General features: G+C 36.2%; 1 long non-coding RNA gene across 1 annotated transcript in view; it reads right to left on the bottom strand.

Annotated features, from left to right (window-relative positions):
- Positions 1-2,220: 2,220 nt before the first annotated feature.
- The window catches only part of LOC128561691 (uncharacterized), a 71,613-nt gene continuing 50,735 nt past the window's right edge, over positions 2,221-23,098 (bottom strand). The window contains exon 3 of the long non-coding RNA XR_008373312.1: positions 2,221-3,617. This is a non-coding gene — a long non-coding RNA (uncharacterized LOC128561691). The remainder of the gene's footprint in view (positions 3,618-23,098) is intronic.

Genomic DNA, 23,098 nt, shown 5'->3' with positions numbered 1-23,098 from the left:
TGAAGTTTTATTTTTAAAGCACTTATGATTCATTTTTTACATGTTTAGAACACATTTTAATGATATAATTCAGATGAAGTCATTAATAGGTTTCAATAGTCCATAACATATTTATTATTTTGGAGATTCGTCATTATACTATTAAGATTAAGCACATTCTAAGCAAAAGTTTTCTCAACTGTACATAATTTTGTTTTTATTTTTATGAAGAAATGCCTTATCAGCTTCATAATAGCGTGTTTGCAAATCCATAACTAAATACTGAAAATTTCATTTGTACACCAAGGCCATTGTTTCCACATATTTGAAAGTAATGTGTGTACATGCTGTGGCTTTGGGAAACCCAGATCGAAGCTTGTTAATCCACTTTTGAAAACACTTGAGTTTCTATCATCACAATAGCCTCTTCTAAAAACCACCACTGACTTTTATCACTCTGCCTGAGCCTCATATTTCAAATTTTTGGCCATGAGATTTGGCATTCTGCTTTCCTCTTCACTCCCTTTTATTCTAGCCAGCAATAATTTTGTTTGGTTCCCTTTTTCAAGTAAAAGATGAGATTATATATCAACAATGACAACAAAATCACTTCTGTCTTATCTTCTTAAAGCACACATTAGGCATTCCATGTAAACATGGCACTCTATTAGTTATTACAAGGCATATTTAAATTAGCCATTAAAAAAAATGGAGACTTTACATCCTTCGTATTAACCTGGATGGAAGTGGAAGACATTATTCTTAGTAAAGCATCACAAGAATGGAGAAGCATGAATCCTATGTACTCAATTTTGATATGAGGACAATTAATGACAATTAAGGTTATGGGGGGGGAAGCAGAAAGAGGGATGGAGGGAGGTGGGTGGGGCCTCGGTGTGTGTCACACTTTATGGGGGCAAGACATGATTGCAAGAGGGACTTTACCTAACAATTGCAATCAGTGTAACTGGCTTATTGTACCCTCAATGAATCCCCAACAATAAAAAAAAAATAATTCAGAAAAAAAAAAAAGAAATTATTTATTTCAAGGGCTTTTAAATATTAATACTGTCTTTTAGCAATTTCTCAGAACCTAGAACTCTTGAGTAATCTACACTTAGAATTGGATCATCTTCCCTCCTCTCTAGACTGATTTACACACATTTTTTTAAAGGTAAGGCAGCATTGGAAGGAAATATCTATTTCTCTAGGTCAGCAACTCTCAACCTGTGGGTCGTGACCCACACGAACTGTATTAAAGGGCCGTGGCACACTGTTCTAGGTAGATATATCTAATCTCTATGGTGGCTTAAAAGGACTGCTCACATGACATATTGCTGGTCTCTGTTGCTAAAGTGTTAGCTTTCCTGTATTGATGTCTTCTTGTTATGGGTTTAGAGCAGCCGTTCTCAACTGTGGGTTGTGACCCTTTTTTAACAATGAAAATACATTGCGGTATTAGGAAGGTTGAGAACCACTGGTTTAGAGGTTCTCTTACTTGTTCACAAGTGAACAAGTTTAACCTAGATCTCTATTGTTTAACATAGATTTGTCATTATTCCTGAGCTACAGAGAGGCAACGAGAGATAAAACCAGTGAAAATTTGAGAACATTACTTGTGAGAGCCTGCCTGTCTATTGAGAGGAGGCCTCTAGGAATATGAGTTTCAAAGTGGAGTCACAACATATCGAGAGTCTAGACTCAACTTCACGGGTCCAGAAATGCACAGTTATTTGACCACCCAGAGATGAAGAGAATCTGAGGGACTCTGTTACATAAATTAACTTTCACTTGGCTAATACTAAACCAAAATAAAAATGTGTAGATTTTGTTTAGCTTTCTGAGAGGATGCTGTAGAATAATAATCTTTTTTTTAAAAAAAGAGTTTAAATCTCAACATGCATTCACTAGCAAGCTTCAGAACTCCTAATTGCTCTGATTTTGGTGTCTTCATCTTTACAATAGATATATTGTGTATATAGAACATGTGTGCCTGTCTAAACACTTAACATTTCCTCTGTATGGATGTGTGAAGATAGTAGATATACACACACATATACATATCATTTTATACATATTTAAATTATATATAATACATGAAACATATAAAATATGTTCACTATATATTTATATATAATATATATTTATGTATATACATATGTAATTCCAAATAATTGAGAAATTAATTCAACAATATGTGCTAAGCTTTTATACTATCTGGCAGAGTCTGAGAGACAGAGATACAACTGTGTATAACTGTGGTCCCCAATTCCCAGGCCGTGGACTGGTCTGTAGCCGGTCAGCAACCGGAGCCCCACAACAAGAGGTGAGCAGCAGGTGAGCCAGTGAAGTTTCATCTGTGTTCACAGCGGCTTCCCATCTCTCATATCACCGCCTGAGCTCCACCTCCTATCACATCAGCAGCACCATTAGATTCTTCTAGGAGCATGAACCCTACTGCCAGTTGTGCATATAAGAGATCTGGGAGAATCAGGAAAGGCCTCTTGGAGTCAGGAAATAGGAGATGAAAGCTAAATGATGCAAAGAAGTTGGATGTAGTATCAGGAGACAGAATGTGACTGGGAGAGACCACTGGGAGAGAGTGCAGCATTCAGAAAATCCTGAAATCAGGCATGAGCTGGGTGTGATTGGAAATAGAAAAGGCCACATCTAGTGAGGGAGGAGAAAAGCAATGCAAGATAAAGTCTTCAAATTTCTCTGAGAGCAGGGTTCTAGAAGCCAAAGGTAAGTCCTTGGCTTTCACTCTGACTGCAATGGGAAGACAATGAAGAGTGAAGCAAGGAAGAGATGTTCTCTGATTTATATTTGAAAGATCTCAAAGAATTGGAGGGAGCCACAAGGGAAGTAGGGTTCCATTACAGAGGCCTATGCAGTAGCCCAGTGGCTTGGACTAGTACTGTTTGTGTTGAGAAAAGTGGACCGATTAAGGATATGCCCTGAAATTAGACTGACAGGCTACTTCTGAGTGATACAGAGATGGAAATCAGGCTGTGCCTTAGCTTATTACTTGATCACCTGGGCAAATGAGGATTCCATGTACAGAGACAGAACAGATTGGGGCATGAAGATTTTGTTATCAGTTATGTTAACTTTGAGATACATATTACCGATCTAAGTTGAAATATCAAATAGACACTGGATATATAAATATTTAACTTGGCATTAAAAATGTAATATTGAGTATCATCTGAATACAGATGTATTCAAAGCCACGGGTCTGAGTTAGATCATGTAGAAAGAATATGTAGATATAAGGGGGAAAGGAACAAAGTATAAAGCCACAGGGAATCTTAATACTTAGAGGTGGAGCAATAAAGGAATCAGCAAAGGAAAATGAAATGAAACAGCCAGTGAGGTGGAAAAAACCTAGAGAGTGAGGTGTCACAGTATTTTAGAATAAGGCCTCAAGGGGGAAGAAGTTCAATATTGCAGAGATAGTCTAAGGAAGGTTAGGACATAGAATTGCTTTCGTAGGATTAAGATCATTGGTGACTAGAACAGAACTGTTGTTGGAACTGGGGGGATAAATGTCTACTCAGAGTTATTTTTCTCACTTCTAAAATATTTGTACTTTAAGAACCATAATCGATCAAGTTAATGTCAGAGCACATTTTCCCCTAAAAAAAAAGAGAGAGAGAGAGAGAAAATTCTTAATACAAAATTATTCACTTTGTCATATACTGTATTAGACATCTTAGATTTATACATCACAAATATGATTTTTTGTTTTTCATATAGATAGAATCTTGGTCTGTTGCCCAGGCTGGAGAGCAGTGGCCCAGTACCTCAAGCTCCTGGTTCAAGTGATCCTTCCTCCTCAGCCTCTTGAGTATCGAAGACTACCAACATGGGTGCAACCACACCTAGGCAACCAATTTTTAAAAATATTTTTGTAGTGACAAGGCCTTGCTATATTGTGGTCTCAAACTCCTGGCCCCAAACGGTCCTCCTGCCTTGGTCTCCCCAGACACAGGAATTCTAGGTGTGAGCCACTGCACCACTGTTACTATGCTTTTAAAGTTTCAATTAACAGTTCAATACAAAATTTAAACACATATATGTCTACTCATATATGTGCAGGGGCAGTTCTTAGGCACAGAATTGAGAGGATGATTGGAGTAAATGTTTTCCCCTAGCATAAAGTGAATATTATGAATCATGATAGCAAATGTCTTCTTTTTACCTGGCCACTTTTGGCATTGAATTTCATTACCATGGACAGTTTTAGTAGGTATTTAGTATTGCTGATTGGAAACAATGAAATTTAAAAATAATTTTACAATCTGAATTTTCTTGAAGCCTGTAGAATCTAAATGATTACTTTTCTCCTAAGAGAGCTCTAAGACCATCTGATGAAAATAATATTGTCTATAAAATACACTGTTCATGGTTATTTCATGTCTCAGGCCTCCGAGGATGAAGTAATGGTATGATGGATTTCATCTCGGTGTCCCTGACAGGTGCTTTGCTCATATCATAGAAGAAAATGAAACAGTCAGCAAGGTGCTCTCTGTCGCTGGCCCATCACACTCTCTCTATAGTTCTTGAGGAAAGTGATGCTGTCTGAGTAATAAACTGAGCCAATGTGCTAAATATGCGATTGCACAACCAGTTGTACATATTTGTTGCAGTTTGGTTAGGTACCAAAGAAATCAACCCAAAATTCCACCATCCATGTTGTTGAAGCCAAACAAATCCTTGTAGGTGAAGCCCTGAGCATGGTCACCGCTGAGCCTGCTGAATGGAGACCAGCACCTGCCCTTCCGAAGGAGGTCTATGGTGTCTTTCTGACATGGTCACCTGGATGGGTTATGGCTAAAACCCCGGAACTGTAACAGTTGGAAATGGGGAATCCCCTGCTCTGGTCACAAATTAAGGTGATGTCACTCAAGATGAGTTACCTCTACAGATGGCAAAGCTCATCCATTTTATGTTGATTTTTATTTGCTGCCATGTCAGCCCGTGATATTTGCTGAACTTTTCCCCAAATTCTGATGAGTTCTCTGGAGCATACAGACAGATTACAAGGAAAATAAAGAAGTCTTGACTTTCAGGGGCCCTCATTCAGACAGAAAAGGACAGTGAATTTTTTGTTGAGACTTGCTCAGTCTCACCTCTACCCTGTCAGCTTTCTCTCATGCTGTCTGTACATAGGAAGCAACTCTCGTAAGTCACCTCCCTGTCTGCGGCCCACATGCTCCTAGAGCTGTGCCAGTGAGCTGTGTGCTTCTCTGCCAAGTCTCCTGTTTCTTCCTGTGCTCCTGACATCCTTCCTTTCTCTAGGATATTTTTTTAAAGATAAAGAGGAAACAATAATTACTAGGTGTTATGAGGATGTCTTTGGCCTTTAATGAAGATAACTTGAGGTTACATTCTGCAGAAATAATGATATTTTTGACAAAGGAACTTCAAAGAATATTCACTTTTCTTAATTGACCAATTTTTGTGTTTCTAACTACTGCATGTATTAAAAAATTTAAAATATGAGCAGTTATCAGAAATGCAGATTTAAATTTTTTTCATATATTAAATTTTCAACTTCTGCCAGACTCTCCTAAAAAAGAGTTAACAGAGCAAGGACATTCACAGGTTTAGATGTCAAAGAAAAGAATCTTTAGAAACATGGTATTATGATAATCAAGTTATTTAAGTCTTGATTCAATATTTTCAGGTAGTACATACAAATTTTTACTCAAAGTTATATATATTTTAAAAATGTGCTCTGTAATACTGTATAGGAGACAATAAAAGTAACTTAAGTAACCTGCATTTATACTTAGATTTTAGACAACATTCTATAGTCTAAACTCAGTAACGGTATGTTGGTTTAAAGTTGTTGTACAGAAATACATTGGCAAAATGTAACCGGGTTATGAATATGCAAACTAATTGATCCAATGCAGGTGTTTTAAATATTTAAATCACTATATATTGAAAATTTCTTGAGGACAGGAAAGTTTCCTTTTGGATTGCTTCACACATTCTTTAACATGGTAGTGTGTGTGAATAAACAATAGCTCTTCAGGAAAGTGATGCTGTCTGAATGAACTGAGCCAATGTTTAGTAAGTGAAATACATTGGAGCATCTTCCAAAGTTTTGCTATAAGTGATTTGCATCTGTCCTGTACTGACTGTCCCTCAGTATCTGAGTTGCAATGCTTCCCTTACTGCAGAGGCTGCACAAATACCCCCAAATTAATTGAATAATATGTTTACAGAAAACTTCTATAGTATTCTACAGGTCATAGGGTATCGTTTATGCTTAGCTAAATTGGAGAACCACATAATTTTTACCTGTGTTTTTATACAATTAGGTTGCATAGGGAGGCGGCAAGTTTTGGCTCAATGCTCCAAGAAGCTAAGCAATAGGAACTCAGAATCTTAGAACCTGAGGCTATATGATCTTTGCTGAGCCTATTAATATTTTAGTTTCTGTTTTCTTGTTGATTAAATGAGGGTAGGAACTCTTTCCCCATATCTATTTCACATGAATACTTTAAGTATGTGACCCTACATGCTACAAAACAAATACAATCTCCAGTAGAGTGGAAATGGACAGGGCCAGGAGGATTGTTTTTGGCCATACAACTTGAACTTAAGCTCTCTTTCATATCTGGAGAATCTTTTTCAACTTTAGGCTAAATTTCTAACATGGATTAGTGACACCTGGCCCACAGTGTCAAGAAACTTTTAGTTTGGGTGGATTCCAGAGTAGCATCCTGGGGGTGGTGAAGTTCTAGCTGGTTTCTTAAAGAAGGATGAACCACGGACTAGCCGTGGGGAAAGGTACACGTAAAAGCACAGGGGCTTGGGATGAACACGTCTTCTCTAGTCCTCAGTGAAGCAATAGGACATCCAAAGAGATGAGGTTTGAGAAACTGATGCAGAGTTCTCCTGGAAAGAAGAAAATCGACCTGCTAAAAAGGTGTTTTGATATTAAGCATACTGTCTGTCATTAATCAGGTCACATTCCCTTTACGTATACTGCGATTCGACAAGGTAGCAGAACATTAGAATGACAAGGGAACTTGTCGTTCAAGTTCAACTTCAGTGTAGAACTTCAGGATGGTAAAGAGTATTGTCAGGATCATGCTGGCGATTAGTGGTGCAACTAGGACACATATCCTTATACAAGCTTGCCCTTTCACAGTTTAATAAAGTGACTAATCTTTACCGTATCTTCTTAAATATTTCAATAAATAAATAACTTTTAAAAATTTTTCTCAATCCCTAGCCATATCTAGAGAGGCTACATGACAAGCATTTACAAAATATTTCTACTATAAGTTTGAAAACTTTCTTATTATTGTTTCTACATTATATTTTTAAAGGCTCCTAGTATCTAAGTGACACGGTAAAAGTATAAGATAAACATAGAATGAACGCAATATATTTGATAAAGTAAACTAAAAATTAAAGACTGAATAAAATAATTTGAGAGTCAACTAACTATATCGAGGAACTATATTTCTTAATATTAACACTTACAGATTTATATTGGCTTAGTAGTTAATTTTAGATAAACTGTCAATTATTTCTTCCAACTATCAAGCATTGATCTATATTTTGCACATAAGCAATCTGGTTTCTTTAATGTTGTTGTTTGTTTGTTTGCTTGTTTTTTCCTGGTGAAAGTTTAGGAACCCAATATACATTGTAAAAGCTTATACTATTATTCAGAGGTGAGTCCATGCTTTCCTTAAAATTAATTTTAGTTCTTTACTCAATTTTTTCTTACCTTACTTACTATTTAAGTTCTTGCTGTCTTCAGACTAGGAAGAATAAAAACATTCCATTTTGCTTCTTTATTGTCTTTAACTATGTAACTTTGACTTTTAAGGCTGATGAGTATTCTTTGGAAGGTGCTGGAACCAAAAATACTGATGTGAAAATAGCTATTTGTAGGATAGGCAGCAATTACAAAGAAACACAGTTGTGTGTCAGGAACTGAAGTAACAACTTTGCCAATTTAGGCTTCCAGGAAAACAATTAGCACATTTTGAGAATGGAAATGCCTCAATTTACGGTGGGCATAATTTTTTATTGCCCAACAGACGTTTAGAAATGCAGCAGTTTGCAAAGAACCTATTTTCTCACTAAACATTTTTTCTAATTCTTGAAAAAGAATTACTGAGAATTGCCTGACTATATAGCAGTAATCATAGACCACCCAAGCATAGTTTTTACACGACCAAATTTATAAAAGAATGTTATTGCCTGGGGTTATCAGAAGAAAAATAAGTGGCTATTTATTAAGCTGTAATGATGAAGAATAAAAGCGGTCAGTCATGCTAGGTTTCATCAGAATGACTATACTTGGCTATGACTCATAGTTCTTTTAACCAAAATATTTAACAAAATTCACCATATTATAAATTGAGACGTAGATAGCCTGGGGGTAGGGGGAACAACCAAGCTTTACCTTGACTGCAACCCTGTATGATTTAATATGAGCAGAGTTATCCCTTTCCATAGAAATGCACAGAACAATATAATAAATGTAACACACATTGCATGTCTTTATAGGTGCAAATTGATAATTGCACATCAAAATAATAGAATTATTCCATTGCAGAGGTGCAAATTGACAGCCAGATTGCAAATATCAGCAAGAGAGTGGACACAGGGAAGAGAGCACATGATAAAAAATCTATATGTTGCTGCCTCTGGGAGCCTGTATTTTAAGAAAGAGAGATAGCATAGAAAAAATAGAAAAAATGTTTTAGGGGTCATATTCTCTATGACTGCTTTTGATGCAAACCATTTTGAAAATTTCCCTCTGCATCATATGAACTGAAACTGTATCTCAACTTCCCACTTGAAATGGCCCCAAATAACTACCCCAAAATTAAATAAGTAACAAGGATAATGTAGTGATAATATTGTGCAAGCAGTTGGTCTGAACCCTTTACAATCAGTGAAGTTTATACATTAGCTTTAATAATTGCCACAAAAATGGATGCCTATTTTGGAACTAAGTTTTGAAAGTCTTGTGATGTTCCCTATAGGGTTCACATTCCAAGGATGCCTACAGTAAGAAGGTTTTGGTAGTTGCCTACCAACATGCTAAAACTTCCACTTGAAACCCAGGAAACTTGTAGTCCAGTCTCATTAGAGCAGAATTGGTTGTGTTATTAAAGTATATACATAAGTAAGACATGAAGACACGAAAAAAAGGAAAAATACATAAGATTCATCTAAGAGAAAAAGATGACTAACCCTTATACCAACAGGAAGAGGCTGCGAATTACTACAAAAACAACTATAAAGACACCACAAATCAAACAGCATAGAGTTTAGAACATAAAAAACTCAGAAATTTTCATCTATTATTAATTATGATAAAAAATTCTATCTCAGAATATTTTACACAGCAACTGTTGCCAAGAAAATCTACATCTTCCTGAGCTGAGGAAAGTTAGAAATAAGAAATAAGGCTCTAAACTTCCAATGAAGTTGGATAGCCATTAATAAAATATCCCAATGCCTTTGTACATTTTTCTTTCAATTAAAAAGCCACATTTTAAAAAGAAGAAAATTTATTATTTCAATGGCATTTAAATATTTAATGCAATGACAATTAAAATAGCTACAGAGAATGTGGGAACTTAATGTTAGTTTCTAAAAAAATATTTTTGCCATCAAGGTATGACTTTTTTCACCTATGTTATATGGAAGTGTACCTGCAATAGAAATTCTAAAGAAAAAAACGTTTAGAAAAAATTAATATTATAGACTTTATTCTGAATTGATGATGAAAGACCTTCACTAGCTTCTCCATTAACCTTTTTATTAACCTTATACAAACACTTCTTATTACCCAACATAGGCAATAGCAGAATAACTTCTTCACACTACCTCCAATGTCTTTGAGGAGTTAATTAGTAGAGTGAGGCACAGTCAGATTTTTCTTTATCTGCATCCAATGCACATCAGCAGACTTTTCTATCCACTGAACATCTGTATTCCAATTAACATCATAACCTCATCTTTCCTATATCCACAGCTGTAACAGAGATTGTTCTGGTATTGGAATGATGTGGGAGCATAGATCAGGGCAAATCTCAAAAGTCCAGGAAGATCATTCAACCTTTAACTACAAAATCCTAGACAGAGTTGAGTTTTCTTATGTGTTGCAGATTTAAGAGTTTGAAAAAGAAATGTATGTAAAAATTTTTGATATAGATAGATATGTTTGTTATAATATAATTGAGTTTTCCAAGAATTCAATCAGTGCAAGTTTCCTAGAAACAAAAACAGGGGGCACCAGGGATCCTAGGTGCAATAAGTTCGTAATAAATGGTTGTTAATTAAAGGATAAAATCTACTCAGAGCACAGATGTTGGGGAACCCTTTGAATCCTGAGAATGAATTTCCTCACTAACAAGAAAAGCAAGTTCTAATGTGTCACTTATCAGGTAAGAAGGTAGACTTTGGAGCACAATTGAACAGGCAAGGAAAGAATAACAACGATGAACACTAAAGGACAAGAAATTTTTGTTTTCATGAGATGAGGCAGTTTGGAGGAAAAGGAGGGATCCCAGAGATGATTAGGGATGGGGGAAAGATAGCAAACCACAAGGAAAGAGAGAAGATAACACACAGATAACCCAGGGCCTGGGAACAGTGTGGGGGACGAGGATATACCATTACCAGGCAGTTTCTAAATAGTGGTATCCTATATTTAATTTTTTGTTTGGATCTTGATCTGTTAACTGAGCTAGAGTGCAGTGGCAGCATCATAGCTCTCTGTGCCCTCAAACTCCTGGGCTCAAGCACTCCTCCTGCCTTAGCCTCTAACATTTCTGGGACTACAGGCACATGCTACCACTCCCAGCTAATTTCTTTTCTCATTTTCTTTTTCTTTTCTTTTCTTTCTTTTTTTCTTCTTTTTTTTTTTTTTTTTTAATTGAGAGACAGGGTCTTGCTATGTTGCCCAGGCTGGTATTAAACTCCTGGTATGAAGCAGTCCTCCCACCTCAGCCTCTCAAAGTGCCAGGATTACATGTCTGAGGCACTGCACTGGGCCATCTATTTGATTTTAAGTTGTGTCTTTGTTCTGTACTGTAATTCCATCTTCTATACCCAAACTTCTAGCAAATATCTGGCCTGGTATACCAGCCTTTTGTTACTGATTCTTTGAAACAAGGAAGGAAAAATTCAGTTACATGGAGAAGATTACAAAGCAGGAATGAAAAACAAGAACTAAGTGTTCAGAAGAGGCAGGAAAATAGTGGCAGTGGTCACCAGGACTAAACGTCAGCCTCCTGAGTGTTCATGGAGTGACCAAGGGAATGCTGGAAACTGGAGGCTGGAGCTATTTTATCAATTTCTAATGAAAGGGTGATCCTCAAAGGCTCTGATTTGGAGCTATCCAGGCAGCAGACCCTGGAATCATACTAGACCCACACTCAGAATCTTCTCCTGTGTTACAACCTCTTCTGTTTTCCTCTATCCATGACATGCTCCAAGCTCTACACCTTCATCCCTGGTTGATCTACCTATATATACCATGAGGCCAGCTCACAGTAGAGAGTAAGAGAGTGGTGACACTCATCCACAGATTCCTGGATGATCTCAGTTTATTTTCCTGTGATACCTCTATGTTTCCATGGCCTCTGACTTTTTGTTCCCTCCAATTTCAGCTCTATATTCAGTATGCCTTAGTGAACTTTCTCTCATTCACTTAATACACTATACTTTATAATACAGATATATATTCTAAGGTTATATGATGTTCCCCAGATCTAGAATGATCTGACTTCATGCATTCAACAAATATCATTGATCTTTCTATCTCTCTATATCCCTGGCACTGTTAGCGTATCTGTATGTAACTCACTGAACAAGGAGATAAAAATCCCTGCTCTCAGGAAGCTGACATTTCAGTAGGAGAAAAGCAATAATAAAATGCATAGTATCATTTAGTATATTAGAAAGTTATGCACACTTTGACAAAAATAAAGCAAGATAAGGATATAGAACATGCTTGGGAAGTGGCTTGAAAATTTAAATTGGACAAGTAGGGAGGATTTCAATATTAAGAGGACATTTGGGGAATAACATGAAAGAAATGGAGTGTGAGTCTGTGGGAAGAGCAATGCAAGCTGAGGGAACAGCAAGGAGGCTGGAGGGGCTATAGGGGAATGAGTGAGCAGAAAATCAACAGAAGACAAGGCCTTCTTCTGAGAAGCAATGTGTTATAAGGCTGGAGGAGGGAAGGGCCAATATATAGGGCCTTAAAAACCTAAGTGCTTTGCTTTTATTCTTAAGAAAAATTTTTAAATATCAAACAGTTTTGAGCTGGAGACCATGGGGGTAGAATTTGAATAAACTAGAATATGAATAAACCAGTCTACCACTCAAAAATAAAAATTATATTTGAGGACCTAGAACAAATGTGATATCAATTTTCATGGTATCTCAAAATTGCTGATGTTCTATGAAGACAGGCACATTTTTGGTTATATCCCTTGTTGCGGAGTTGAAGGTGGAGGTGAACACCCATCATATATGATGCAAGCACAAAGCAGCTTTGTTGGGAGGAACTCAGATGATGGCATGGATGATCTGTGAAACCTCACACTCTCACTATTTTGCCAGGGGAGATGCAGGGACTAGGTCATGTCTAATGTACCACAGAATGGAGTCTAGAGGGCACCCCAAATCTTGCTGCTCTACTTTTAGAGAATATGGGGCCATGAGGGGTTTTGTGGGTATGAGGGCAACTTGGAGAGACTGGGGGGAGGGAAAGCAGGCTGGGCTTGGGTACCAGCTCCCCAGCAAAGGTACATGTCAGTGCTGCTGATACCCTTGAATCCTTCATTCATGTGTGGCAGGGGCACTGGGTCACCCAGGCAGGGACCAAGATGGTCTTAGGCCAGTGGAAGCTACCGGTGAGCACTCACAAATATGAGTTGAATAAATGCTTAATTGAGAATTGCTACTGTTAAATTCCACTCATTCCATAAGCATTAAATGAGATATTGAAAGGCATAGAACACAAAATATGGTGTTTAGGGAGACTGGTGCTAGAGCAACAAACAGAGGGAGGACTTGCAGGGAGATACAAAACAAAGCCCAGGAGATAAACGGAGAGAAGACATGAAGAGTTAAGAAGAAAGTCAAAGTTTGGCCTGAAGCAAGAGGGAGATTTATAAAGTTAACTTCAAAGTACTATTTGAACGAAAAATAAATTACAGCAGACAGCAAACATGTTAATAAAGCTGATACAATATTGAAAAACAGCCCATCCTCATTACCTGGGGTAAAAGGCATTACCTGGGGTAAAAGGAAAGATTAAGACTAATACCTCAGATGTCACTAGAACAGAATAAGAACCGGGCTGATCTACAAGCTTTCACCTGCCTCCCGTGTTCTTCATCTTTCCTAGGAAGACTGAGAAAAAAAAAAAGGTTGAGGAAAATTAACTTGGAAAAACGTGGGCTGTCGTTATGTATTTTGGTAGTGACCGTGAAAGGAGTAAAGGCTTAGAGTAAGGGATGAAATGTGGTAAAATCTCAAGATAGTACTCAAACACTTAGAAAACTGAGCAAGCAGTAAACAGGTAAATGGAAGGAGGAGGGAAGCACTTGGAAAAAAAAAAGGATGTAATACTTATTTATTCCTTTTCTATATGAAAGATGAAATGGGCAAGTATTTGACATTCTTTTACCAAAATAAGAATGATTAATCTTTATTCCTTTGCCTGCCCTTTTATTTATTTATTTTTGAAAAATCTCTCAAGTATTTTGTAGTAGCTCTGTAGAACTGAGATTATACTTTTTTCAAGTAACTATCCTCAGTCAACTCAAATTGCTTATAGTACAGTCAAACTCAAATCTTCCCTCAGTAGAGATCTCACTGGACAAAGACAAATTCCATTAGGAAAGATAATGCTCCCAGAAGGAAGAGAGACAATGGAACCTGAACCCATCGGAGGAATTGTGCCAACAAAGCCCAGCACAGACCAAGTGATTCTCAACCCACCTGGAGACAAGAAGCTGAGTCCTGCCTAGACTGCACCAACCCAGCAGAGGCCAGCTCCTGGGGGTGTGAGCTAAGTGAGTGCTTTTTGGTATGTCCCATTAAGATATTTTTGAATGATACATATAGCATTATTATGACCTCACTTAACTGATACAATACTATTTCCAGTGTTTGTATCAATTTACACCCCCACCAACAATATATAAATGTCCTTATAAGAGCCTGTGGCTCAGTCAGTAAGGCACCGGCCCCATATACCGAGGGTGGCAGGTTCAAACCCAGCCCTGGCTGAACTGCAACCAAAAAATAGCTGGGCCTTGTGGCGGGCACCTGTAGTCCCAGCTACTCGGGAGGCTGAGGCAAGAGAATCGCTTAAGCCCAGGAGTTGGAGGTTGCTGTGAGCTGTGTGATGCCATGGCACTCTACTGAGGGCCATAAAGTGAGACTCTGTCTCTACAAAAAAAAAAAAAACAGAAAGAAAGAAAGAAAGGAAAAACCAAGTGTTTTTGCCACTCTCACACTACTCATCTCTTTTTCAATAGAATCTAATACTTCGCCTCTTCTCAGTAAAATTCCTACCCACTGAAAAACAGTTCTCCAGAGATACTAACTTGGTGTCCTCTAATTGAATTCAATTTTGATACTTTCTACCTGAATTGAGAGTCTTCAAATGTGAAGGGCTCAGTCCCACAAGACTGCTCCCCACTTCAGATGCCAGGCACAAGTAGTAAGTGTCACCTATATCTATGACCTACTGACCATAAATCAGAGTTTCGGTTATCCCCTCCAGAGGTTTGATTAATTTGCTAGGAAGGCTCACAGAATTCAAGGAAACATTTGCATACATTTATCAATTTATTATTACATAAAGGATATTCCAAAGAATGCAGATGAATGACCAGATGAAAAGATGGATAGAACAAGGCATTAGGGGTAGAGAAAGAGGAGCATCAATGCCCTCTAGGATCTACCTTTGTTGAGCTATCTAGAAACTATCCATTTGGGTTTCTCTAGGTTTCATTACTTATGAATAATTAATTGCATCATCAGCCATTTGTGATCAGCTTAACCGTCAGCCCGTCTCCTCTCCTCTGCTCAGAGGTCAGAGGGTGGGGCTGAAAGTTCCAGCCAATGCTCTAACCACATGGTTGGTTCCCCTGGCATTGAGCCCCCACCCCCTACCCTGAAGCTATCCAGGAGCCCACCAAGAGTTGCTTCATTGAAACAGAAGATGCTTTTAATACTCAGGAAATTTCAGGGGGGTTCGGGGTGCTAGGTCAGACACTCCTATCACTTAGGAAATTTTAAAGGTCTTATCTTAAGAGCACTGTGTCTGTACATGGGGCCACAGACCAAGTATTAGGAGAAAAGATTCTCCTGATACTCCTATCTACAAAGGTTTTAGGAGTTCAATGTCAGAAACCAGGGGTAGAGACCAAATATAATATTCCTTATTATGTCACTATATTAAGGTCGGGTTGTTCTATATTTTTGCCAACACTGTCGCTACCAGTCTTTTTCATTTTAGGCATTTTGGCTTTATAGTAATATTTTACTTTTGTTTTAATTTCCATTTTCCTAACAAGTGAGCACCTTTTCATACCTTTAGGGTCATTTCAGTATCTTCTTTTGTGAAGCACTATTCAAGCCTCTTGCCCATTTTTCTATTGGATTTCTTTCTTTGTCTTGTTGATTTGTGGAAATTTTTCATATATTCTGGACCTACTTCTGTTGTTAAGTTTTATGTGCTATAAATCTCTTTTCTCATTCTGTGGTTTCAGTCTTTGGTGGTGTCTTCTTCTGACCAAAAGTAATATTCTCACGCTAGTTTATTTTAACAATCTTTTCCTTCATGGTTGGGACCTTTTTGTGCATCCTATTTATAAATTATTTTTCCACAATTAGAGAATAAAAATACTTTTCTATATTACCTTCAAGAAACTTTATTTCCTCTCATAGTTAGATGTATAACTTTCTTGGATTTGTTTTTTCCCCAATAACTTGAATAGGAATGATGTTTAGTATTTTTTTTTAATCTCAGTCACATTTATTTTCTCTTTCTTTTTCTCTCACTTATTACCTGTTTCATAAATTAGTAGTTTGTCATGTGTAAGTCTCTAATCTATTCCATTGGCCTGTCTATTCATCCAAGAGTAATATACTGTCTTAATTCTTATAGTTTGCAGTTGACATCTACTAGCACAAGTTTTTCTACTGTTTCTTTTTCAATAGCGTCTAATTAATCTTGATTCTTTTAATTTATACACATGTGAGGATCAACTTCTCACATCACAAACATACACACTAACTTGTTGAGATTTTTAATGGAATTGCGTCAAATTGATAGATCAATTGAGTCTTCCAGTTCATGAATATTTAAGTTTTCTTTCATTTCTCTCCACGGTATTTTGTAATATTTTGTTAGTTTTCATTTCAGATATTTTACTATGTAGATTTTATTGTAAATGGTATTTTTCAAAACATCATTTTCTGATTACCTTCCGTTTGACAACCTTATTATACTAAAATATTATTTCTAAAAAATTATCTGTAGATTGTCATGCCATCTTAAAAATAGGAAAACTTTTTCTTCTATTATAGTCCTTATATATAACATATATTTGTGTGTGTGTATATATATGTGTGCATATATTTTATGTCTTACAGCATAGCATAAGAAAGGTGATAAGTAGATATGTTTTTCTTTTTTCCTAATTTCAGAGGGAAAGTTCTCAAAATGTTATTCATGCCAAATTGCCCAATCTCAGAGGCAATGTTTTTACCCAATATCAAGTATAACGTTTACTCTATGTGTTTTGTAGATATATTTAATCACGCTAAGAAAGACCTTTTATTTCTTTTATTTTGCAAGAGTTCTCTTCTGGATGGGTATCATGTATCTTTTATTTTATTAATATGGTTAAACATTGAACTTCTAATGTTAAATGAAATATTTTTCCTGAAATATACCCCTTTATTTTTCTCTTTTTACTTGTAATATACTTGGGGTGTCAAAAACATATATACAAATTTTAAGACCTGTGATCTGTGTATTTCTTTTTGAAGTTGAATTGAATTATGTAGCAATTCACTCAAACAATAGCATTAATCAAATGAGTGCTAGCATCACCACATGACAGACAGCACAGTCACAGAAAATGGTGGAAGCATGGTAATTGATCCATGGCACAAGAGCATTTTTTGAGGTGGTATTTGAAATTCGAGAATGTTGTAGAAGTACAAGGACAAAGGAGGTGAGAGCATGCAACAGAACCTCCTATACACTTGACCATTGCACACATTTGTGATACGTTTGAGACGCCTGGTGCTGTGTGTGCTGTGCACAAGGGAAGATCCAGAAGACCTCACACAGCAAGTCCCACTTCTGCTGTGGTGTTGGAACAGTTTACACACTCACCACAGATGTCTCCAAACAACATGCACGTGAAATGAGTCAGCAGAACAAACACAACACATTCTCAAAATGGAAAGTTTTTATCCCCAGATTATTACATGCACCGAGCTGGGAGAGCTTACCTCAACGAGAATGAGCCAGAACAACAGACAGGACAAAGAGGTGCGGTTGAGTTTCCCCCATGTTCTCTTGACTTAACTAAACATCCCTTGGCATCCACCTTGGGGTGGAGGTGGGGACCTTAATGGACGTGTACTAAAAAAAACCGTCTACCCTGGTGGTACTTTGGGAAGAAATTAAAACAGTGTGCACAGTGATCTAAGTGGACACTTTGGTCAACATTAATCAAGCAGGAGTTTGCAGTAATCAAAAGTGTTTGGACGCTGATGGTAACCACTCTGAGCACTTATAATTGCAGAAGTGAAGCATGACTTATATTCATCTTTTATTAAAATTGTATATTGAGCATTATAATTGCAGTAAACTTTTTTCCTTAAAATGCATATACACTTCTTTTGCACTCTGTGTACTCAAATGCTAGTATTTGTTTAGTTTTGCTTTGTTTATATTCATAAGCGATATTGGACTGAAGTGATTCTTTCTTAAAAATATCTTTGCCAGATTTTGGTCAGTTTCTATTGACTTCATAAAACAAATTGAGAGTGTTTTTCACTTTTTCTATCCACTGAGAGTTTGAGTACATTTGATGTAATTCTTTCCTTAAAACTTTGGCAGGATTTACTGGGGATTCCATTAGGTCTAAAATTTTGCTTGAGGTCAGTTTTACACTATAGATTCAATTTCATTAATAGTTACAGAAATGTTCCTTTTTTTTTCTGTTTCTTTCTGTACATTTAATTTTTGGATATGGATCTTTCAAACTGCATCTTGAAAAATTCAACTAGCTTTTTGATTGGAATATTTTGTTTATTTACATTTAATTTAAACGTTTGTATTTCTGCTTTCTGTTTATCTTACCTGTTCCAACTTTTTTTTTTAATTTCACTTTCCTTGCTTGCCTGCATTTGGAATGATTACAAATTTGTATTATTCTGTTCCTCCCTTGCAGGAAATTAGGTACTCTTACTATTTTTTATCATTATCTTGTTATTAAGTGCATCTTTTTTTGTATCAAAATGCATGTGTGTTGTTTTTGATACTTCTAACCTATTCCCAGACAATACAAAAGTTTTAAATATCTTACGTCAATTTATTCTTTCTTTGACTTATATAACATTGTTGTCACTTTAAAAATATTCTATGTATGTTAAACTGCCCAGAAATTATTATTGTTTATTTTACAATTTATTTCCATTTTATTTACCTTTGCTATTTTTATTGCTTTTTAGTTTTTCCTTCATCTTCAGACTTCCTTCTGGGATCATTTTATTTTTGTATAAAGCATGATTCCTTTGGTGGGATTCTTTTGATGCCAAATTCTTTTACATTTGTTTTTTGAAAATGTTTTTCTTTCACCTTTATTCTCAAAGAATATTTTTGCTTAGTATAAAACTTTAGGATGGGGGATATGTTTTCTGGCCTTTAAAGATACTATTACATTCTTGATTGTTTTGATTGTTTCTTTTCGGAAGGCAGCAGTTTAAATATTATTCTTTTGATAGTTTTTTTTACCCATTTTACCCAATTTTAAGATTTTTCTTTTTACTCTGATGAACGTGAAAGTGATTTTCTTTTTATATGTCTTGTTTAAGGTTCATAGTGCTTCCTGAATCTGTGTCACTCATCAGTTTAGTATCAGCCACTGAGTGTCCTTCTGCTCTTTGTCACCTCAAAATCTGCCTTCCTCCATTATTTCCCTTCTCAGTAAATAACACTAGTTGAAAATATTCTTGATGTGTCTCTTTTACACAGCACATCCAATCTGTCAGAAATCCTGTCAGGGTTATTTAAAAATATATTTGGACCTAGATTATCTCTAACCATTTAAGACAGGGTAGGTCTTCTCATGTTGAAAGGTTGCATTTAGTTAGCTGTGATCAAGTAAGGCCACATTTAAAAACATCAATTAGATATGCTTTAAAAAGTACCTTAATTTCTAAAAATATAATTGCTATATATTTAATAACTTTAAAGAAATAGAAACTATTTGGCAATTTTAAAAGTAAGTAACCTTTCAATGACTTTATTGTGTCTGCTTTTTGTTGGAAAGCATTTGAATATTTGGTTGTAGCATGAGATGTGCAGTTTCACTTGATCTAGATGGATGTGTGGCCTTAAAAGTGTCTTGATTTGGGTTAGGTAAGAGAATTTAGATTCTTAGCAATAAGTGGTTGAAAAGCAAGAAGCATTTTCCTGGTGTGTTGCTGAAGGCCTGGGTATTCTACTGTATTTTTCCTTATTTCAATTGATCTTTCTTAGCATCAAACGATGACTTTAAAATGTCAACAAATGAGAGTTCAACCAATTCCATCTATAGTTCTTTAGGTTCCTTGGTTATATCAACTAAGTGAGGCTGAAATGCTAATTTGGGTGTGATGTCATGATTCTCCAAGTCAGTGAATGTTTCTTATTTATGTGTATGACTCAGTTGATTGTGGCCTCCATAAATGCACCCACTACATGTCTAGTTTGCCTTTGTATCCCCAGAAACTAATGTAGCTGGCATATAATTGTTGACAAGGCTCTCTCCACTACCCAGCTGGTCTCAGATGTCTTTAGTAGGGACCAAGCCAGTCAGAGGCATGACAGGCTTACATAGTTCTTTGTTACAGCCCTAATACTGGTCTTGTGAGTGTTTGCAAACTATATTATGTTGTTATGCTCAAAAATACTTAATATATGAATGTTCTTCTTATTATATATCTCTAATGTCATTTTATATGAATTGTTTCTTGGCCTTTTGGCTGAGATCAAGTATAGTTTCTATGGACTGGCCTTCTCTTTCTAATCTCTTTGTTTTTCGTCTTTCTTCTCATTTGATATGTTTATTTCTACTTTTTAGCAGAGATCTGTGTTACTCTGAATATGCCTACAGATTTCTTAAACTTTGTTAAGATTACTTTTATATAAGTAGAACAGTTAAGTTCATGTACTTGTCCTTAAAAATGTGCTACATGCCTGATGGCTGAATATCACTATAGTAACCTTTGAAATACTCTCCTTGGAAAACTATGCATTGATGTAAGCACCTAGACCATCCTTCAAAGCCCTTTCTCTAGGATGAGTTTGTAAACTTAATTGTCTATTTTACTTTACTTGTTATAGATGGTAGGCTTTTAATGTCTTGATTCTTGAGCATATTGCAGTATTGAAGAACTCATACTCATTATGTGGGAAAATAGCACTCAGCCAAGATTTAAAAAAACAAAACAAAACAGTAAGCATGTATTCCCAGATCAAAGACCCAACATCATGAATACGATTCACTTTTCATTTTTCATTCTCCATCCACTAGATGTAAACTCATTGAAGACAGGACTCTCTCTTCTGTTTCTGGCACATTTACTTCCAAATATAATGCCTCTCAGAGCGGACCCTCAATGTTTGCTGGAAAAATAAATTACAGGGAAAAATGCCTCTCTCACACAGCTCTTATAGGTAATATTGAGGGACACTATCTACCAGTTCGTAGTCATTAACAAGCATCCTCACATACATCCCATGATTATAAATTCTAAAGATTATACCCATGGAAATTTTTGCAAATAAGATCCCTCAATTTTTAAAATACTGTCACTTAGAAGTCCCAAAGAAAATTTTTTCTCTGCGCCTTAGTATAAAAATATAAAACTGTTATATGATAATCTTTAGAAACAAATAATCTGTTGGAAAGGAAATTATTGTAAATGAACTATTTCAAATAAAATCATAAACAATAACTATTTGGAAACTTTAAGAATATGCTTCCACCCCCCTTTTCTACTTATGTTGTCAAGGCAAAAGCTGTGGTTGAATCATTTAGATTAATAACTAAAACAAGTCCTGACTCTTGTTCCTTTGGGTAAAATCTAGGTAAAATGTTGAAAAGAATAAAAACAAAACAAAACAAGAGTTGTGGAAAACTGACTCAAAAATAACATCTATTTTGTATGCTCTCCTGTATTTTTACAGCAATATCTTAAGTGGATTATATTGACTTTTGTGGCTGGTAAACAAATGTCACTTGTTTTCATTTTAGGCATAAGTATTTTAAATGATGAGTGATGTACATATACACATTAAGACAGAGTGTTGATAAGTTGATTCTTTGGAATGAAAGTCATCATTTGGGTTCTCTGATTAGAAATTCCCTATTAAATTTTTATTTCAGATCATTCGAATAGTACTTTATATCATGATCAAATTAAAAGTTATGCCATTAAAATGTTTAAATCTCTAATTTATTCTAGCCCTCAATGTCAGTATTAGGTTTAAAAATTTTAAGTAAAGGGTAACAAGGAAACAAAACCTGAAAAGACCTCCTAATTATGTTTTCACAATAGGGCTCGCATCACCCTATACAAAATTTTTGAACTATCTTCTTCATTACATCCAATTCTTTATCCCACTTGCTTCTTCCCAGTACCTTTATTAAGGATAAAAATGACAATTACCATTAATTATTTCATTTAATAAATATTTATTTGTTTTCTATATGTCAGGCACAGTTCTAGACCCCAGAGACACAGTAAATAAGAAAAACCAAAAATAGAAATCCCTGCTCACGTGGAATTCATATTTTAATGGAAATATTTAGAAAAAGAAGTAAGCCAGTATAAGTATAACATCAGTAGTAATGAAAGTATAACAACAGGAAAAATAGGGCAGTGTAAGAGGATAGAAAGAGATGATAGCTTCTCTGAGGGAGTGAAATTTGATCAGATACCTGAATAAATTAAAGAAACAAGGTGTTTGAATATCTGGGAAGAGTGTTTCAGTAAAGGGAAGTACACTACAAAGGCTTAAGGTATGAGTTGTTGGATGTCCTCCAGGTAGAGTGAGAGAAACAACGTGGCTGGAGCAGTGTGCTTTGGGCAAGGTGGGTACGGTCAGGTCAGAGACAGCCAGAGGACATACTGTGAAGAGCCCAAGGGGCCACTCTGATAGAAAACTGAATTTTACTCAAAGTTGAGAAGGAGCCATTGCAAAAGAGAGTAAAGGAGTGACAGGACATGATTTTGGTTTCAAAAGGCTCTTTCTGGCTGCTGTTTGAAGATTGGACTGTTTTGGGTGGAGAGAGAAAGCAGAGACAGTAGCTGGAAGGCTGCTTGCAGTTATCCACAAGAGAGCAATTCCACCTTGGATGAATGTGGGTATATTATTCTGGGTTCTTCAGAAAATCAAAACCCATATAATGAGAGATTTGTTATGGGAATTAGCTCATGCCGTTATGGAGACTGTGAAGTCACACAAAATGCCTTCATAAACTGAAGAACCAGAAAAACCAGTGTTGATTCTGTAATTCTGTTGTAACTGAATGTGAGCCTGAAGTCCTGAGTACCAAGCGAGTGATGGTCTAAGTCCTAGAGTCCAAAGGCCCCCAAACTTGGAGTTCTAATGTCTGAGAGCAGGAGAAGAAGGGTGTCTCATCTCAAGAAAGAGAGCAAATTTGCACTCACTCCCCAACCTGTTTGTTCCATTTGAGCCCTCAAGGAATGAGGTGGTGTCTGCTCACATTGGTAAGGGCCAATCTTCACTTAGTCCACTGATTAAAATGCCAATCAATATGGAAACACCCTCATAGACATACTAGAA

This window comes from Nycticebus coucang, chromosome 12 (assembly GCF_027406575.1).
Source record: "Nycticebus coucang isolate mNycCou1 chromosome 12, mNycCou1.pri, whole genome shotgun sequence".
Classification (NCBI taxonomy): domain Eukaryota; kingdom Metazoa; phylum Chordata; class Mammalia; order Primates; family Lorisidae; genus Nycticebus; species Nycticebus coucang.
This window is presented reverse-complemented; position numbering and strand designations above follow the sequence as displayed.